This window comes from Salmo salar, chromosome 17, assembly GCF_965601325.2.
Source record: "Salmo salar chromosome 17, fSalSal1, whole genome shotgun sequence".
In the NCBI taxonomy this organism is placed as follows: domain Eukaryota; kingdom Metazoa; phylum Chordata; class Actinopteri; order Salmoniformes; family Salmonidae; genus Salmo; species Salmo salar.
Genome location: NC_138307.1, coordinates 52,840,926 through 52,860,682, shown reverse-complemented (window position 1 = coordinate 52,860,682; position 19,757 = coordinate 52,840,926). Strand labels below are relative to the sequence as shown.

Sequence of the window (19,757 nt, the reverse complement as noted above, 5' to 3'; positions counted from 1 at the left end):
TGAAAATAAACGCAGTGTGTGTGTAATATCCAAGGCTATTTGTTCCTACTTATTCCTCACTCGTTTTTTATAGATGTCACTGAGGGGTCAGTGTCACATGGGATGTAACTATTTTAACAAACCCAACAAACCTAGTGTTGATAATACCAATAACCGCTCCCCCAAGGGAACTAGCTTTCTTGGAGCAGGTCCAGGTGTCAAAAGCCGCTGCCATGGGACAAAGCAACCCGGTTCAAGCATTGCTTGAGGACACACTCCTGGTGACATGCTACAATGGTGTCAGACGTGAAGATGACCTCGTCATGTCAGACGTTTGAAGGGACTTGAAAGAGTTTGTTGGGGGTAGGTAGCTTTTTTAGGGGTAGCAAGCCTAGTGTTCATAAGACCGATAACTGTTCCACCAAACAAGTTAGGTTTCTTGGAGCAGCAGCCACGACTCTTGCCCTCGATCATGGTGACCCAGGTTTGAGCCACGCTCAGGGATCTTGCACTCCAAAATGCTGCAATTTGATGAGTTGATTTAAAGCAACTTGATGGCAAGACACACTCATTTGGTTTCTTGGATATAGATTTCAAAAAGCGACCTCTCCTCTGGGAATACCTCTGTGCCCAGGTACAGTAGGCTTAATCTGGGTTGAGTGACCTGTGCCTCAGAGCCTTGACTAGTGCCTAACGCCTCCATCACACCAACAGTGTCATTGCACAAAATGGTGTAGTAACCAAAAATGTGTTAAAAATATAAAATGTATTTTGATGTAACACTTTTTTGGTTACTACGTGATCAAATCAAATCAAATGTATTTATATAGCCCTTCTTACATCAGCTGATATCTCAAAGTGCTGTACAGAAAACCAGCCTAAAACCCCAAACAGCAAGCAATGCAGGTGTAGAAGCACGGTGGCTAGGAAAAACTCCCTAGAAATGCCAAAACTTAGGAAGAAACCTAGAGAGGAACCAGGCTATGAGGGGTGGCCAGACCTCTTCTGGCTGTGCCGGGTGGAGATTATAACAGCACATGGTCTAGATGTTCAAATGTTCATAAATGACCAGCATGGTCAAATAATAATAATCATAGTAGTTGTCGAGGGTGCAACAAGTCAGTAACACAAGAGTAAGTGTCAGTTGGCTTTTTCATAGCCGATCTTTGAGAGTATCTCTACCGCTCCTGCTGTCTCTAGAGAGTTGAAAACAGCAGGTCTGGGACAGGTAGCACATCCGCTGAATAGGTCAGGGTTCCAGCAGGTCTGGGACAGCAGGTCTGGGACAGGTAGCACGTCCGGCGAACAGGTCAGGCTTCCATAGCTGCAGGCAGAACAGTTGGAACTGGAGCAGCAGCACGGCCAGGTGAACTGGGGACAGCAAGCAGTCATCAAGCCAGGTAGTCCTGAGGCATGGTCCTAGGGCTCAGGTCCTCCGAGAGAGAGAGAAAGAAAGAAAGAGAAAGAGAGAATTAGAGAGAGCATATTTAAATTCACACAGGACACCGGAAAAGACAAGAGAAATACTCCAGATGTGACAGACTGACCCTATCCCCCCGACACAAACTACTGCAGCATAAATAGTGGAGGCTGAGACAGGAGGGGTCAGGAGACACTGTGGCCCCATCTGATGAAACCCCGGACAGGGCCAAACAGGTAGGATATATAACCCCACCCACTTTGCCAAAGCACAGCCTCCACACCACTGGAGGGATATCTCCAACCACCAACATACCATCCCGGGACAAGGCCGAGTATAGCCCACAAAGATCTCCGCCACGGCACAGCCCAAGGGGGGGCGCCAACCCAGACAGGAAGACCACGTCAGTGACTCAACCGACTCAAGTGACGCACCCCTCCCAGGGACGGCATGGAAGAACACCAGTAAGCCAGTGACTCAGCCCCCGTAATAGGGGTAGAGGCAGAGAATCCCAGTGGAAAGAGGGGAAACCGGCCAGGCAGAGACAGCAAGGGCGGTTCGTTGCTCCAGCCTTTCCGTTCACCTTCACACCCCTGGGCCAGACTACACTTAATCATAGGACCTACTGAAGAGATGTGTCTTCAGTAAAGACTTAAAGGTTGAGACTGAGTCTGCGTCTCTCACATGGGTAGGCAGACTATTCCATAAAAATTTAGCTCTATAGGAGAAAGCCCTGCCTCCAGCTGTTTGCTTAGAAATTCTAGGAACAATTAGGAGGCCCGCGTCTTGTGACCGTAGCGTACGTGTAGGTATGTACGGCAGGACCAAATCGGAAAGATAGGTAGGAGCAAGCCCATGTAATGCTTTGTAGGTTAGCAGTAAAACCTTGAAATCAGCCCTTACCTTAACAGGAAGCCAGTGTAGGGAGGCTAGCACTGGAGTAATATGATCAAATTTTTTGGTTCTAGTCAGGATTCTAGCAGCCGTATTTAGCACTAACTGAAGTTTATTTAGTGCTTTATCCGGGTAGCAGGAAAGTAGAGCATTGCAGTAGTCCAACCTAGAAGTAACAAAGGCATGGATTAATTTTTTCTGCGTCATTTTTGGACAGAAAGTTTCTGATTTTTGCAATGTTATGTAGATGGAAAAAAGCTGTCCTTGAAACAGTCTTGATATGTTCTTCAAAAGAGAGATCAGGGTCCAGAGTAACGCCGAGGTGATTCCATATGTGTTATTTCATAGTTTTGATGTCTTCACTATTATTCTACAATGTTGAAAATAGTAAAAATAAAGAAAAACCTTTGAATAAGTAGGTGTCCAAACTTTTGACTGGTACTGTATGTGGAACGAAATTTCAACATTCACCTGCTACCATTTCTGTCAAACCATCTAAGCATACAGTTTGATGCATACATTCGATAAATCCAACATATGCACCACACAGAACGCACTGCAACTGCCTATGCAAAGCAATGATGCAAGATAAACGCAGCATTCCTTTGGAAATGAATGTACTTCTGTAGTACCAAAATACAATGACGCTGTAGGTGTGATTGAGGTGTAAATACTAGCCTGTATAGCACCCTTAAGCGCAATTCTGAGTCCTTTGGTCTACAGTGTTGATAGAAATAGAACCATGTAGGGAATACATTCAAGAGATGGCTTGATCAGATGCAGATGACTGCAGATTGAAGACCAAGAGACGAATACTGCTTCTGTTTCCTAGGGAAAAATATCTAGGCCTATCTAGGACCTCTATCTACTTCACTTTTTTTTCAGCTTGTTGCCATTGACATCAGAGTTGCTTTGTAGACACATTTTCCAGACTAGTCTCATTGAGTCAAAGTTTAGGCATGTCATTTATCTCCAGCATGAGTAAGCCATACATGTCCTTTAGAATACTGAGGTGAATTACATTTAGGGTCATTCCATGAATGTACAGTGCATTGCCAATCAGTTTAATGATAAGGGATAACATACCCACAACACAGGAAACACCATTTGACCCAAATGCAAATGTGTTTGTGTGTGTGTGTGTGTGTGTGTGTGTGTGTGCTTGGTTTTACTATCATTGTGGGGACCAGCAGTCTTCACAAGGATAGTTAAACAAGGACAATTCTGACAAGTGGGGACATTTCGCTGGTCCCCATGAGGAAAAAGGCTATTTTAGGCTAACACCTTGACCAAACCATCTCTGCGCATATGCCATCGTGCGCATGTTGATTTTTGTCTATCCCCATCAGACGTTCTCATGACACGCCGGTTAAAATACGAAAACCAACTGTGAACCAACTATTAATTTAGGCCAGGTTGAAACACACATGAAACGTTCATGGACATTTAGCTAGCTTGCTGTTGCTACAGTAGGAAATTTTTCCTTGCCCTTGATCATGACTCTCAGTTCCATTATATTGGACATTGGAGTCTTTTGTACTAAGTTTAGTTAAGAACCCCAACATTCGGTCTGAACCTTAACACACATCGCTTGCGGTATGGTTTTGGAAGCATAAGGGCCTTATCTTTCATAATTTTCTAAAAACGAAAGGTTAAATTGATTCACACCTTTAAAGGGTTTGTATTCACACTCGGCAATATCTCCATGTTACAGCGCTTGTTTACGGAAAACAGACGGAAGATACAGTAAGTGTATCTTTTAGATTTTAAAGATTCTTTCTCACTGATGAAAGACAAGGGCCATCAATATATGTTTAGAAAGCCGTATTGCAAGCAATGATTGACGTTTCTAAATGTTAAAACACAGCGTCGGGATTGTAGTTCACATGAGGCAGTCGTGGGTGAAACTAACTGCTGAAAACTGTAGGGAGAAGGCAGATACCATCTATAGTTTGAGAGATAATTTGTCCTGGGAGATAACATTGGGTTGTTATTGTACCTGAAATGCAATGGTCCTTTTTTTGCTGGATCTTTGTAGAATTTTGAACCATTTTGAGTCAAACAAAATCGTGTGTTCTCTACTCCGACAATTAATCCACAGATAAAAGGGGAAACCTAGTTAGTTTTTATGTTAGTTTTCTTTGATTAATCTCTCCATCTTGCTTCTTCTCCTTCTGTGGATTATATATGGCGGTTGGAAACCAACTTCAGTTGCCTTACCGCCACCAACTGGACTGGAGTGTGGATCTTGTTCATCTTTCAATCACCCACATGGGTTAGTAGGCTGATAAAAACCAATGAAGAGGTGGGATTTACAGCGTGTCAAGAGTCTAAAATAGAACCACGTTCGATTTTAACACCTCGCTACACAGATGGCGTTGACACGAGTGATCAATTTGCATGATATTATTGAATAACGTATGTGTACATTTATTTTGCAACGCTCATGCACAAAGGCTGCCAGTTTAGTGAGCATGCTAGGGGTTAGGTTTAGGGAAAGGGTTACAATTAGGGTGGGTTAGGGAAAATAAGATTTGAATGGGAATACATTTTATGGTCCCCACAAGGATAGTAAAACAAAGATGTGTGTGTGTGTCCAGGGTTGGGGAGTAACAGATTACATGTAATCTGATAACAAATAAATGTAATCAGTTACGTTCACTGTAACGGATAACTGTCATTATATGGTAATTTGGCGTATTATCAACAGTAAAATACTCTGAAATGTTTTACTGCAGCATTCTGTAAATGATGGTGCGTTGGTGGAAAAGGTTGTGGGAGGGGAAAGAATTGCTATATTTGGAATGGTACTGTAATACCACCCCACAGAATACAGTACCGTACCGTATCTTTGGAGCCCCAAAAACCTTTTTGACCACTAGGTGCATGGTATTGTTGTTTCTGGCTCATTAACATATTTTGAGGAGTGCCTTGTAAGAGGATACATACACTATTTGTTGCACCCTTGAGTGAGAAAACTGTACCAATTTAACTCCTATGAGATTATAGTGCCCCCTCAATTTGTATAGGGGACAGATTGGAGTGGCAGCAAGTCTTAACTCTTTAATGGTTGAATTTTTGCCATGTCCTTTTGGTCTGTTTTTGCCCTGTGGTAGCTGCCAGTTTGGAAGCCTTTGTTATGACCTCTAGAAGTGCAAGTGATATAAAACACAACATATTTGTTAATATACTGTAATGTGTAACCATTTACCTAGCAGCCAACTTGCTTGCACCAATCCCTTGTAATTACAGTAAAATACTGTAAAAAATATTTCCTCAGCAATCTACACACCATACCCCATAATGACAAAGCGAAAACAAGTTTTTAAAAATGTGAGCAAATTTATTAAAAATAAAAAACAGACGTATTGCATACGTATTCAGACCCTTTGCTATGAGACTCGAAATTGAGACAGGTGCATCCTGTTCCATTAATCATCCTTGAGTTGATTCAACAACTTGATTGGAGTCCAACTGTGATAAATTCAATTGATTGGACATAATTTGGAAAGGCACACACCTGTCTATATAAGGTCCCATAGTTGACAGTGCCTGTTAGAGCAAAAACCAAGCCATGAGGTCGAAGGAATTATCCTTAGAGCTCCGAGACAGGATTGTGTCAAAGCACAGATCTGAGGATTGGTACCAAAAACGTTTCTGCAGCATTGAAGGTCCCCAAGAACACAGTGGCCTCCATCATTCTTAAATGGAAGAAGTTTGGAACCACCAAGTCTCTTCCTAGAGCTGGCCACCCGGCCAAACTGCGAGGTGACCAAGAACCCGATTGTCACGTTCGTTGGAATGATCGGACCAAGGCGCAGCATGAGTAGCGTTCCACATAATTTATTAATAGTGAAACTTAACAAAAACAATAAACGAACAACGAACCATGACTACAGAGGTGCTACATACACTTGCTCAAAATACAATATCCCATAGCCCACAGGTGGAAAACATGCTACTTAAGTATGATCCCCAATTAGAGACAACGACTACCAGCTGCCTCTAATTGGAATCATACACAATCACCAACATAGAAAAACAAACCTAGAACCCCACATAGAAATAATAAACTAGACTAACCCCCCAGTCACGCCCTGACGTGGACGTGACACCGATGGTCACTCTGACAGAGCTCTAGAGTTCCTCTGTGGAGATGGGAGAACCTTGCAGAAGGACAACAATCTCTGCAGCACTCCACCAATCAGGCCTTTATGGTAGAGTGGCCAGACGGAAGCCACTCCTCAGTAAAAGGCACATGACAGCCCGCTTGGAGTTTGCCAAAAGGCAACTAAAGCCTCTCAGGCCATGAGAAACAAGATTGAACTCTTTGGCCTGAATGCGAAATGGCACGTCTGGAGGAAACCTTGCACCATTCCTACAGTGAAGCATGGTGGTGGCAGCATCATGCTGTGGGGATGTTTTTCATCGGCAGGGACAGAGTAAAGTACAGAAAGATGCTTAATGAAATCTTGCTCCAGAGCGCTCAGGACCTCAGACTGGGGCGAAGGTTCACCTTCCAACAGGAAAAAAGACCCTAAGCACACAGTCAAGATTACACAGGAGTGGCTTCGGGACAAGTCTCTGAATGTCCTTGAGTGGCCCAGCTGGAGCCCAGACTTGAACCCGATCAAACATCTCTGGATAGACCTAAAAATAGCTCTGCAGCAACACTCCCCATCCAACTTGACAGGATCTGCAGAGAAGAATGGGAGAAACTACCCAAACACTGTAATCGTTGCCAAAGGTGCTTCAACAAAGTACTGATTGAAAGGGTCTGAATACTTGTATGTAAATATATTTCTTTTTTATTTATAAATGGGAACATAAACCGAACAACTGTATGTCTCTAAATGTTGTCTATCACTAGCAGCACCATATCACCAAGTACAATTCTGAGTATACTTGGCGAATAAAGGTGATTCTGATTCATAATGGGAAAGTAATTAAAAACTAACAAAGTAATCATATTTCCGTTACTTGAGTTTAGGTTATCCAAAAGTTACATTACTGATTACAATTTTGGACAGGTAATTGTAACGGATTACATTTAGAAAGTAACCTACCCAACTCTGTGTGTGTTTGATTAGTGGAAGTGTTATATTTAAGCAATAAGGCCAGAGGGGTTGTGGTATATTGCTAATATTCCACAGGTAAGGGCTGTTCTACACGATGCAACGCGGAGTTCCTGGATACAGCCCTTAGCCGTGGTATATTGGCCAAATACCACAAACCCCCGAGGTGCCTTATTGTTATTACAAACTGGTTACCAACGTAATTTGAGTAGTAAAAATAAATGCTTTGTCGTACCCGTGGTATAAGGTCTGATATACCATGGCTGTCAGCCATTCAGGGCTCGACCCACCCAGTTTATAATATAGACTAGGCTACCTTATATAAGTAGAATTGTTATGTTGTATTATGCCTTATGTGACAATTCTACACACTATAACATCTGTTTGCCCTATTGTTTCTCTCACTGACATCAAATTTGCATTGCAGACGTCACATACTAAGTAGCGTCTGGCATGAAATAGGAGTATTTTAGAACATCTTTTGGTATTAAGCTTGTGTGAAGCATCATGTGTCTGTCTGAAGAATGGGACCAAAGCGCAGCGTGTGTATCGTTCCACATTTTATTATAACTGTGAAACTATGCAAGACATACAAAACAGCAAACCGTGACGAAGAGGTGCAACATACACTTACTCAAAATAATCTCCCACAAACCCAGGTGGAAAAAACAACCACTTAAATATGATCCCCAATTAGAGACAACAATGACCAGCTGCCTCTAATTGGAGATCATCCCCCCCAAAAAAACATAGAAATACAACAACTAGAACCCCACATAGAAATACATAAACTAGACAAAACCCAACATAGAAAAAATAAACTAGAACCAACATAGACATAAATAAACTACACAAAACCCTCTGTCACGCCCTGACCTACTCTACCATAGAAAAATAAAAGCTTTCTATGGTCAGGAGGTGACATCATGCCCAACACCACAACGCCCCTTTGAAGATGAATGACTTTACCATCACTTTACCTATTTTCAATCACAACATAATAACCGTTAACAAATTAAAAACGTTGTTTTACTTTTTGTCCATCGAGAAGCTTTGCGTTTGAGCGAATCAATTCTGGAAGTAGGATACATATCATCATACCGTGCGCATAGCCTCTCTCCCTCTCAAGTGTTATCACGTGCGTGAGCTAATTTATAGGAACAGCGTTAGGGTTGCACAAACAGATTTAACTTCTTAGCGAGAATGTTGTGGTAACTCGGTCTGATTGAGGTAAAATATTTAGATAATTGGAATTGTGATGATGACAAGAGGCGGGAAGAATAACTTTTGAGAAATACCTTATTCTATGACCTTTAATAACCGGTGGCTTTACTGCTCTTCCTCCATATGAGAAGTTTCCCCTGAGCCCGAGACATCTGCCGGGCACTCTGCGCTGTCCAAACTCTCTTCCACCGGGAATATTACGCGCATTTGTCATAGGTTGTTATATTACCTCGTTTGAAAATATAGGGCGATTGTTTCGTGGTAGACTTGGTAAGTGACTCAACATTTTTTTTTCTTCTCCTACACAAGTGTTTGATAGCTTTTGTTGTCACGCTTTACTTATGCTGAGCATCACAGCTGGAATAGACCGAAGCTGTCAGATAGGTCGACCAGGAAGACAACTATATTTTAGTTAGCGTTTATTTATTTAGGCTACTTGCAGTCTGAGTGTTTTTGGAAACCCATGACTCATACTCCATCACAAATCATGCAATTTATGCTTTTTATGCATCAAAGATTCACAGTGAATTTAAGTGAGGAATCTGCCTACCTACACTAACAGAAAACTCTAATTTATACGGTAATTTGAGGTATTATCAACAGTAAAAAAAAAAACTCAAATGTTTAACTGTGCGGCACACTGTAAATGATGGCGCATTGTCGGAAAATTGCTATTTTTCGAATGATACTGTAATTCCACCCCACAGAATAGTGCCCTACCATATATAGGGCAGCAGGTAACTTAATGGTTAGAGCGTTTGGCTCATTAACACATTTTGAGGTGTGCTTTGTAAGAGGCTATATTTGTTGCACCCATGAGTTAGAATGCAATAACAATTTCACTTTTATGTGTTTAAAGTGAGTCATCAATTCAAAATGTAGTTCCTTCAGAAAGTATTAACACCCTTTGATTTTTTTCCCCACATTTTGTTGTGGGATTAAAATGGATTTAATTGTTATTTTTTTGTCAACGATCTACACCAAATACTCTAATTTAAAAGTGGAAAAAAGTCTAACATTTGTAATAAATGTGTGAAAAATAAAACATATCTTGCTTACATAAGTATTCAATACATGTTAGAATCGCCTTTGGCAGCAATTTACAGCTGTGAGTCTTACTGGGTAAATCTCTCAAGAGCTTTGCACACCTGGATTGTACAATATTTGCACTTTTTTATTTTTATTCTTCAAGCTCTGTCAAGTTGGTTGTTGATCATTGGTAGACAGCCATTTTCAAGTCTTGCCATAGATTTTCAAGCCACGTTAAGTCAAAGCTGGTATCGGTTAACGTTGGTGCCGGAGAGGATGGCTGCCGTTTTTATGGGCTCCTGACCAATTGTGCTATTTTGTGTTTTTTGTTTTTTTCACTGTTTTTCACTTTTTAGTACATAATGTTTCCGCCATCATTTCCTATGACCCAAAATAAATAGGTTTTGGACATCAGAACAGCGATTACTCACCTCAAACTGGACAAGGATTTGTTTCTTTAATGAGTCTGAAGTATGTACTGCTCTTCCCGGAACAGGCCCAAATCCCCGTCAATCATATGAAGTGGAGACACCGCTACAGAGGTCGAAGAACTGACTGCGTCGGGGAGTGGATAATCCGCCTTTACCTCCGTTCTACTGGCGAACGTGCAATCACTGGAGAATAAACTGGTTGAGCTTCATTTGAGACTATCCTATCAACAGGACATCAAAAACTGTAATATCCTATGTTTCACCGAGTCGTGGCTGAACAAGGACATTGATAATATACAGTTAGCTGGGTTTTCCATGCATCGGCAAGACAAAATAGCAGCCTCCAGTAAGATTAGGGGTGGTGGTGTGTGTTTCTTTATCAACAACAGCTGGTACGCAGTATCCAATATTAGGAGGTTTAAAGGTTTTGCTCTCTTGCGTTAGAGTACCTCATGATAATCTGTAGACCACAATATTTACCAAAAGAGTTTCTGTATTTTTCGTAGCTGTCTATTTACCACCACAAATCGATGCTGTTACTAAGACCGCACTCATTGAGCTGTATAAGGCCATAAGCAAACAAGAAAATGCTTATCCAGAGGTGGCGCTTCTTAATGCAGAGGTGGTGCTTCTTAATGCAGGAAAACAGAAATCCGGTTTTACCTAATTTCTATCAATATGTCACATGTGCAACTAGAGCAGGGGTGGGCAATTCCAGTCCTCGAGGGCCTGAATGGTGTCACAGTTTTCCCCCAGCCCCAGCTAAACACACCTGACTCCAATAATCACCTAATCATGATCTTTAGTTTAGAATGCAATATGATTAATCAGCTGTGTTTGCTAGGGATGGAGAAAAAGTGTGACACCAATCAGGCCCTCGAGGACTGGAGTTGCCCACCACTGAACTAGAGGAAAACAAACTCTAGATCACCTTTACTTCACACATAGAGATTGTACAAAGCTCTCCATCGCCCTCCATTTGGCAAATCTGACCATAACTTTATCCTCCTGATTACTGCTTACGAGCAAAAACTCAAACAGGAAGTACTAGTGACACGCTCAATACGGAAGTGGTCCGATTAAGTGGATGCTAAGCTACAGGACTGTTTCACTAGCACAGACTGCAATATGTTCTGAGATTCATCCGATGGCATTGAGTATACCACATCAGTCACCGGCTTCATTAATAAGTGCATCGGCGACATCGTCCCCACAGTGACTGTACGTACATATCTCAACCAGAAGCCATGGATTACAGGCAACATCCGCACTGAGCTAAAGGCTAGAGCTGCTGCTTTCAAGGAGCAGAACACTAATCAAGACGCTTATAAGAAATCTCTTTACACGCTCTGACGAACCATCAAGCATGCAAAGCATCAATACAGGACTAAGATCGAATATTACTACACTGGCTCTGACGCTCGTCGGAAGTTGCAAAGCTTGCAAACTATCACAGATTACAAAGGGAAACCCAGCCACGAGCTTCCCAGTGACGCTAGCCTACCAGGCGAGCTAAATGCCTTCTACGCTCGCTTTGAGACAAGCAACATGGAACAATGCATGACCGCACCAGCTGTTCCAGATGACTGTGTAATCACGCTCTCCGTAGCCGATGTAAGACAGGATTTCCCAAACTCGGTCCTCAGGACCCTAAGGGGTGCACATTTTGGTTTTTGCCCTAGGACTACACAGCTGATTCAAATATTCAACTAATCAAGCCAAAACCAAAATGTGCACCCCTTGGGGTCCCGAGGACCGAGTTTGGGAACCACTGGAGTAAGACGTTTAAACACTTCCTGACGCCTAAGATTGAATTATTTGGCCTGAATGCCAAGCGTCATGTCTGGAGGAAACCTGGCACCATCCCTACGGTGAAGCATGATGGTGGCCGCATCATGTTATGAGGATGTTTGTCAGTGCCAGCAACTGGGAAACAAGTCAGGATTGAGGGAAAGATGAACGGAGCAAAGTACAGAGAGATCCTTGGTGAAAACCTGCTCCAGAGCGCTCAGGACCTCAGACTGGGGCGAAGGTTCACCTTCTAACAGGAAAAAAGACCCGAAGCACACAGTCAAGATTACACAGGAGTGGCTTCGGGACAAGTCTCTGAATGTCCTTGAGTGGCCCAGCCAAAGCTCAGACTTGAACCCGATCAAACATCTCTGGAGAGACCTGAAAATAGCTGTGCAGTGACGCTCCCCATCCAACCTGCCAGAGCTTGAGAGGATCTGCAGAGAAGAATGGGATAAACTCCCCAAATACAGGTGTGCCAAGCTTGTAATGTCATACCCAAAAAGACTTGAGGCTGTAATCACTGCCAAAGGTGCTTCAACATGTCTAAAAACCTGTTTTTGCTTAGTCATTATGGGGTATTGTGTCTAGATTGAAGAGGGGGAAAAAAACAGATTAAATGCACTGAACATATTACTTCAATTAGCTCGACTAGCCCATACCCCTGCATATTGACTCGGTACCAGTACCGTAATTTCCGGACTATACGCCGCAACTTTTTTCCCAGGCTTTGAACCTCGCGGCTTAAACAATGACGCGGCTAATATATGGATTTTTCCCGCTTTCACATTTTTTTCTCCAAAAAAACACATTCTGTGACGTGCTCAGTTCTGGCGGCATAAAGCTTTCATTAGACCAATGAAATTGCCGAACAGGTTAAGGTCAAACAACTTTTTTGTTTACTGTTTAGATTAAATCGAGTGCTCTCAAACTTCATCATTCTGATTACGGTAGTCATTTTGTCACCCTCATCATGGCAAAGACAGGGAGAAATGCATATGATGCAGCTTTTCAAATTGAAGGTGATTGATCTGGCTGTTGGAAAAGGAAATAGAGCTGCTGCACGGGAGCTTGGTCTTAATGAGTCGATGACAAGCCGTGTTTCGTTAAAGCCTGTGTAAAGTTCATTTGTTTCAATGTACCGGTAGGCACCTGCGGCTTATAGACATGTGCGACTTATTTATGTTCAAAATAATATATATATATTTTTTTTTATTCAGTGTGTGCGGCTTATATTCAGGTGCGCTCAATAGTCCGGAAATTATGGTACTCCTTTAATGTTATTGTTATTTTATTGTGTTACTATTTTTTATTTTTGTTTCTTTAGCAAGTGTTTCTTACTTAGTTTGTTTGTTAAGGGCTTGTAAGTAAGCATTTCACGATAAGGGCTATTAGGCGCATTTCACAAATACTCTGTGATTTAATGAGTGTATGCCAGTGACATTGAATCTATTTTAAATTCAGGCTGTAACACAGCACAATGTGGAAAAAGTAAAGGGGTGTGAGCCCCCCCTGTGGCTCAGTTGGTAGAGCATGGTGTTTGCAACGCCAGGGTTGTGGGTTCGATTCCCACGGGGGGCCCAGTACGGAGGGAAAAAAAAGAAAATGAAATGTAAGTCGCTCTGGATAAGAGCGTCTGCTAAATGACGTAAGTCTAAGTCTAATACTTTCTGAAGGCACTGTATAGGGGTCAGATTAGAGTGGCAGCAAGTCTTAAACCATAAATGGTTAAACATTTTGCCATGTCCTTTTGATCTGTTTTGCAGTGTAGTCTGTGCCAGTTTGTTAAGGCCTAATATGTTGTAATGTGTGAACACTTTATCATGCAGCCAACCTGCTTGCACCAATCCCTTGTAATTAGAGTAAAATACAAACCCTTTTGCTCAAATTAATTTCATTCATTCGTTCCGATTATGGTAGCATTTACTTTTTTACAGTATAATACCAACAATTCTATGATATTGTACTTGTTTTGATACTGTATTTATATTAGTGTGTACTTTAATATGAAATACATCATTTGCCTGTAAGATATTGTCAAATTCATGGTAACTCCTAGCTTATAGGGACCACTGTTTGGGCATAATTTTGTTTAAAGCTTTATTTTATCTCTCTGTCTCTCTCTCTCTCTCTGTCTCTCTCTACCCTTTCTTTCCTAATTGCTCTTTAAACTATTCTGCTGTCCAAAATGTTCAGTTTGTAAAATCGGTATTACGAGCCTGTTACATAACCGCCATTGGTACAGTTGTTGCTGAGACTTCTAAATTACATCCTCCTTAAAAATAGCAACTTTGTTCATCTGAAGGAAAAAATCTATAGTTGGTCAATGACAGCTAGGCTACTGATTGACCCCAGTACCAGTTACAGTGAAAAAATAAGTAACCACAGCATTTCTGTTCTGTTTTCTCAAATATGATTAAAGAATTTAGGCTACTAATCCTGTAAAATTCTGATTCCTTTGTCGATAAGGGATTAATCCGCAACATTTTATCCAGACTCAGTGTTAGGCATACAGAGATCCAGGCAGAAATGTCAAAAAGGTCCAAGTTCCTATAACTCAATAATACAATTTTAAAAAAGTGAATCAGACTTAGTGTATGAAATTGTAACAACACTGTGGATCTCTCTACTAAATTGGTTAATATAATAAGAATATCCTTGGAGACAGGAGTGCTCTGGAACTGCCCACCTGGTGTAGCAGTCATGCGCTCCAGTATATGGAGTTCTGTAGTTAGTCATATAGAGATTGGATTGGAGGATAGCTGTAACAGGTTACCATGGTGTGAATCTGGAAGGTTTTAATTTCAAGACTAACCTGAGTGATTCAGTCTGTGGGCTACAGCTTCACATACAGACGGTTTATCCAGGTCTGTATCAGGACCTGTATGAAAGCACTGTAGGCCTACCAGTGAATTCGTTTTCTTATCGGCTGTTGTTATTGTGTTGTTGTCGAGGTGAGTCAGAGAGAGAGAGAAGCCTTTTACAATCAACACCAGGCTCTGATTGCCTGCTGAGTGACACCCTGCAGCTACTTACCGTGCTGTACCCAGCATAGCGCTCTCACATGAGTAATGGGGAGATCTCGCTCCCCGGAGGCTCCATGTCAATTTTCATCAGCTAATGTAAATATCAGATTATGACCATGTTACAGCCCAGATAACGGACAAGATAACGAGACGTGTTTAATGACAGAAAGCCTTATTTGGTTTCATTAAGGATGCAATATGTATGGTGATTGGACACAGAGTGAGGTGGGATGGCTGTAGTGACCCAACAGTAATTGGTTATCAGTCTTTCAGCATTGTGCTTTTCATCTGAGGTAGTGTGGGTTATTACTTGGTCCACTCTAAATAGGGGTTCAACCAGCGAAGCTGGGTTATTATTTACTCTTTCGAATTGGTGAATAAAAAGCAAATTCCTATGAGACGTTCAGGCCCAGTAGGTTGCAACATTGCATGATGGTTAAAAGGGCCACACCCTCTCATGCAATGCCAGGCCAATTGGCCACATGGTGGCGGTATATCAAGCAATTTAAAATGCTAACTTTGGAAGCTCACGCCCCTCACCCTGTTTGAGCTAGACTCCTGAAATTCGGTACATAGGTCCCTATACTAAATCTAGACAACAACACATTACCACAATAACAACAGCCGATAAGAAAACTAGACTTCAGTGCAGCTTTTGACATTCTTGATCTTACTCTGCTGCTGGAAAAACTTGTTATGGCTTTACACTTCCTGCTATAATGTGGATAAAGAGTTACCTGTATAACAGAACACGGAGGGTGTTCTTTAATGGAAGCCTCTCAAACATAATCCAGGTAGAAGCAGGAATTCCCCAGGGTAGCTGTTTAGGCCCCTTGCTTTTTTCAATCTTTACTAATGACATGCCACTGGCTTTGAGTAAAGCCAGTGTGTCTATGTATGCGGATGACTCAAAACTATACACGTCAGCTACTACAGCGACTGAAATTACTGCAACATTTAACAAAGAGATGCAGATAGTTTTGGAATGGGTAGCAAGGAATAAGTTAGTCCGAAATATTTCCAAAACTAAAAGCATTGTATTTGGGACAAATCCTTCACTAAACCCTAAACCTCAACTACATCTCGCAATGAATAATGTGGAAATTGAGCAAGTTGAGGTGACTAAAATGCTTGGAGTAACCCTGGGCTGTAAACTGTCATGGTCAAAACATATTGATGCAACAGTAGCTAAGATGGGGAGAAGTCTGTCCATAATAAAGTGCTGCTCTGCCTTCTTAACAACACTATCAATAAGGCAGGTTCTACAGACCTTGGTTTTGTCACACCTGGAGTACTGTTCAGTCATGTGCCACAAAGAGGGACTTGGGAAAATTGCAGTTGGCTCAGAACAGGGCAGCACAGCTGGCCCTTAAAAGTGCACAGAGAGCTAACATTAATGACATGCATGTCAATCTCTCATGGCTCAAAGTGGAAGAGAGATTGACTTCCTCATTACATGTTTTTGTAAGAGGTGTTAGCAATAACAAGCTGAAGTTACAGCTGAAGTTAGACACCCATGCATACCCCACAAGTCTTGCCACCAGAGTTCTCTTCACAATCCCTAAGTCCAGAACAAACTATGGGGGGTGCACAGTACTACATATAGCCATGACTACATGGAACTCTATTCCACATCAGGTAACTGATGCAAGCAGTAGAATCAGATTTAAAAAGCAGGTAAAAATACACCTTATGGAACAGCGGGGACTGAAGTAACACAAACGTAGGCAAAGACAGGTGCTTACACACACACACACAATAATATACGCACTATACTCACCTACACATGGATTTTGTGTTGTAGATATCTGGTAGTGGAGTATGGGCCTGAGGGCACACACTTAGTGTGTTGTGAATTCTGTAATGAATGTATTGTAATGTTTTAAAAATGGTATAAGTGTCTTAATTTTGCCCGACCCCAGGAAGAGTAGCTGCTGCCTTGACACATGGCATCTATGAACCAAGGTCTCACAACACATGTTTTTCCAGGCTAGCATCTCATGGCAGGAACTGACCAATAAACATTTTAGTGCCCTGTGACCTGACACATAAATGGATATAAATCAGACATGGTTATTTCTATTGAAACAAAACAAAATGTACCCAACACTGTCCAGACTCAACATATGCAAGAACAATCTGATCCACCATATATTAATATCTCTTGATCTGTTTGACAAAGTCATGGAATTTGGCACACATTTTTGGCACACATGCTCAGCGACGTGAATCTAGCTAACCTGTAGAATTTGGTTCTGTTTGGCCTCATGGTGGTGCTGTTGGCTTATAACGGCCATGTTGTTTGAACTAGAGTCTTGGAAAATATTGGTGCTGATCGGTCAAGCGGTTCTCGAGTAGAAGACGTTTCAAGTAGTCAACATCATTAAAATGGTCCAAAATCCATCAAAAGCATATTGGATGATCTTGATTTATTTTGAGGTCTGATATTTGGGAACCGTGGTAAGAAGTACAGAAGTACACTACATGACCAAAAGTATGTGGACACCTGCTTGTCATATATATTGGCATTAATATGGAGTTGCCCCCCCCTTTGCTGCTATAACAGCCTCCACTCTTCTGGCAAGGCTTTCCACTAGAACAGTGCTGCAGGGACTTGCTTCCATTCAGCCACAAGAGCATTAGTGAGGTTGGGCACTGAAGTTTGGTGATTAGGCTTGGCTCGCAGTCGGCGATCCAATTCATCCCAAATGTGTTCGATGGGGTTGAGGTCAGGGCATTGTGCATGCCAGTCAAGTTGTTCAACACCTATCTCAACAAACCATTTCTGTATGGACCTCACTTTGTGCATGGGGGCATTGTCATGCTGAAACAGGAAAGGGCCTTTTCCAAACTGTTGCCACAAAGTTGGAAGCGCAGAATCGTCTAGAATGATTCTAAGGGGCCTAGCCCGAACCATAAAAACACCCCCAGACCATTGTTCCTCTTCTACCAAGCTTTACAGTTGGCACTATGCGTTTGGGCAGGTAGTGTTCTCCTGGCATCCGCCAAACCCAGATTCATCCGCTGGACTGCCAGATGGTTAAGTATTATTCATCACTCCAGAGAAAACGTTTCCACTGCTCCAGAGGCCAAAGGTGGCGAGCTTAACACCACTCCAGCCGACACTTGGCATTGCACATGGTCATCTTGTGTGCGGCTGCTCGGCCATGGAAACCCATTTCATGAAGCTCCCGACGAACAGTTATTGTGCTGACATTGCTTCCAGGGGCAGTTTGGAACTGGGTAGTGAGTGTTGCAACTGAGGACAGACGATTTTTACGCGCTGTGAGCTTGTGTGGCCTACCACTTCGCAGCTGAGCTGATGTTGCGCCTAGTCTATCTATCTATCTATCTATCTATCTATCTATCTATCTATCTATCTATCTATCTATCTATCTATCTATCTATCTATCTATCTATCTATCTATCTATCTATCTATCTATCTATCTATCTATCTATCTATCTATCTATCTATCTATCTATCTATCTATCTATCTATCTATCTATCTATCTATCTATCATCGTCCAATTTGTCCTGATGGTTACACTGTGTGGCCAAAGCATGGATGCTTGCATACATACACACACAAACGTATGCAAGCATATATTCTATATGTGTAGGGAAGTATTTAAACACTTGCTTAGGTCCTTAACTCGGGCAGTTGTTGTTGCCATACTGTACCTGTCCCGCAGGTGTGATGTTCGGATGTACCGATCTTGTGCAGGTGTTGTTACACGTGGTCTGCCACTGCAGGACGATCAGCTGTCCATCCTGCAGCGTCTTAGGCATCTCACAATACGGACATTGCAATTTTCGATCGATCGATCGTCCAATTTGTCCTGATGGTTACACTGTGTGGCCAAAGCATGGATGCTTGCATACATACACACACAAAAGTATGCAAGCAAATATTCTATATGTGTAGGGAAGTATTTAAACACTTGCTTAGGTCCTTAACTCGGGCAGTTGTTGTTGCCATACTGTACCTGTCCCGCAGGTGTGATGTTCGGATGTACCGATCTTGTGCAGGTGTTGTTACACGTGGTCTGCCACTGCAGGACGATCAGATGTCCATCCTGCAGCGTCTTAGGCATCTCACAATACGGACATTGCAATTTTCAAAAAATATATACTGTCAAGGAGGTGTGTAAACAAAACTCCTTAAAAATTTGGCAAGACAAGAAGTTGGGGTATGCAATTTTCGATCGATCGATCGTCCAATTTGTCCTGATGGTTACACTGTGTGGCCAAAGCATGGATGCTTGCATACATACACACACAAAAGTATGTGGACACCCCTTCAAGAAATATACTATTTTGATTTGAGTGGATGAGGGGAAGCTATTTACTATTCATAAGGTTGTAGGCTGCCTGAGAGACAGGGAAGGGGGAGAAGGAGGGGAGAGTGCAAGAGAGAGACGGAGTGGGAGAGGGATGAGAGAAAGAACGTGTGTGTCTGCATGTGTGAGAGAGAGAGGTGGGTGCTCTGGACAGGTTGCGTCTAGATCATAGTTCTCTCATGTCTAAGGCTCTTTGATTGATTTTAATGATTCATCAATACATTCCTGGAAGTAGGAGCAAGATTCTAGGATTTAGGCAGTATTTGAGTGTCATCTCCCCTTTGATTTTCTTTTTTTGTTGTTGCCCAGAGTGTGTCAAATCTCAGTCTATAGTCTTAATCTATGATATGTTACTAAAACCATTTGTTTTTCTAATAAAATACTTATTTCCCGTGGACTGCATTCCTAAAAACTCTTAAAATCTAATTTAATCCATTGGCCTTCCTAGCCTTCGGACTGGAGCAATGCTGCTGCAAATACACTTTTATTTTCTGGATAGGAAGAGATCTGGGTCACATGCTTGAATCATCTATTTGCAGGGTTGCA

The 19,757-nt window shown here is 42.0% G+C and overlaps 1 non-coding gene across 1 annotated transcript; it reads left to right on the top strand.

Annotated features, from left to right (window-relative positions):
• The first annotated feature begins 13,348 nt into the window (after positions 1 to 13,348).
• On the top strand, positions 13,349 to 13,424 carry trnaa-ugc (transfer RNA alanine (anticodon UGC)). Its single transcript has one exon. It is a non-coding gene; the product is annotated as a tRNA-Ala (tRNA).
• Positions 13,425 to 19,757: the final 6,333 nt, after the last annotated feature.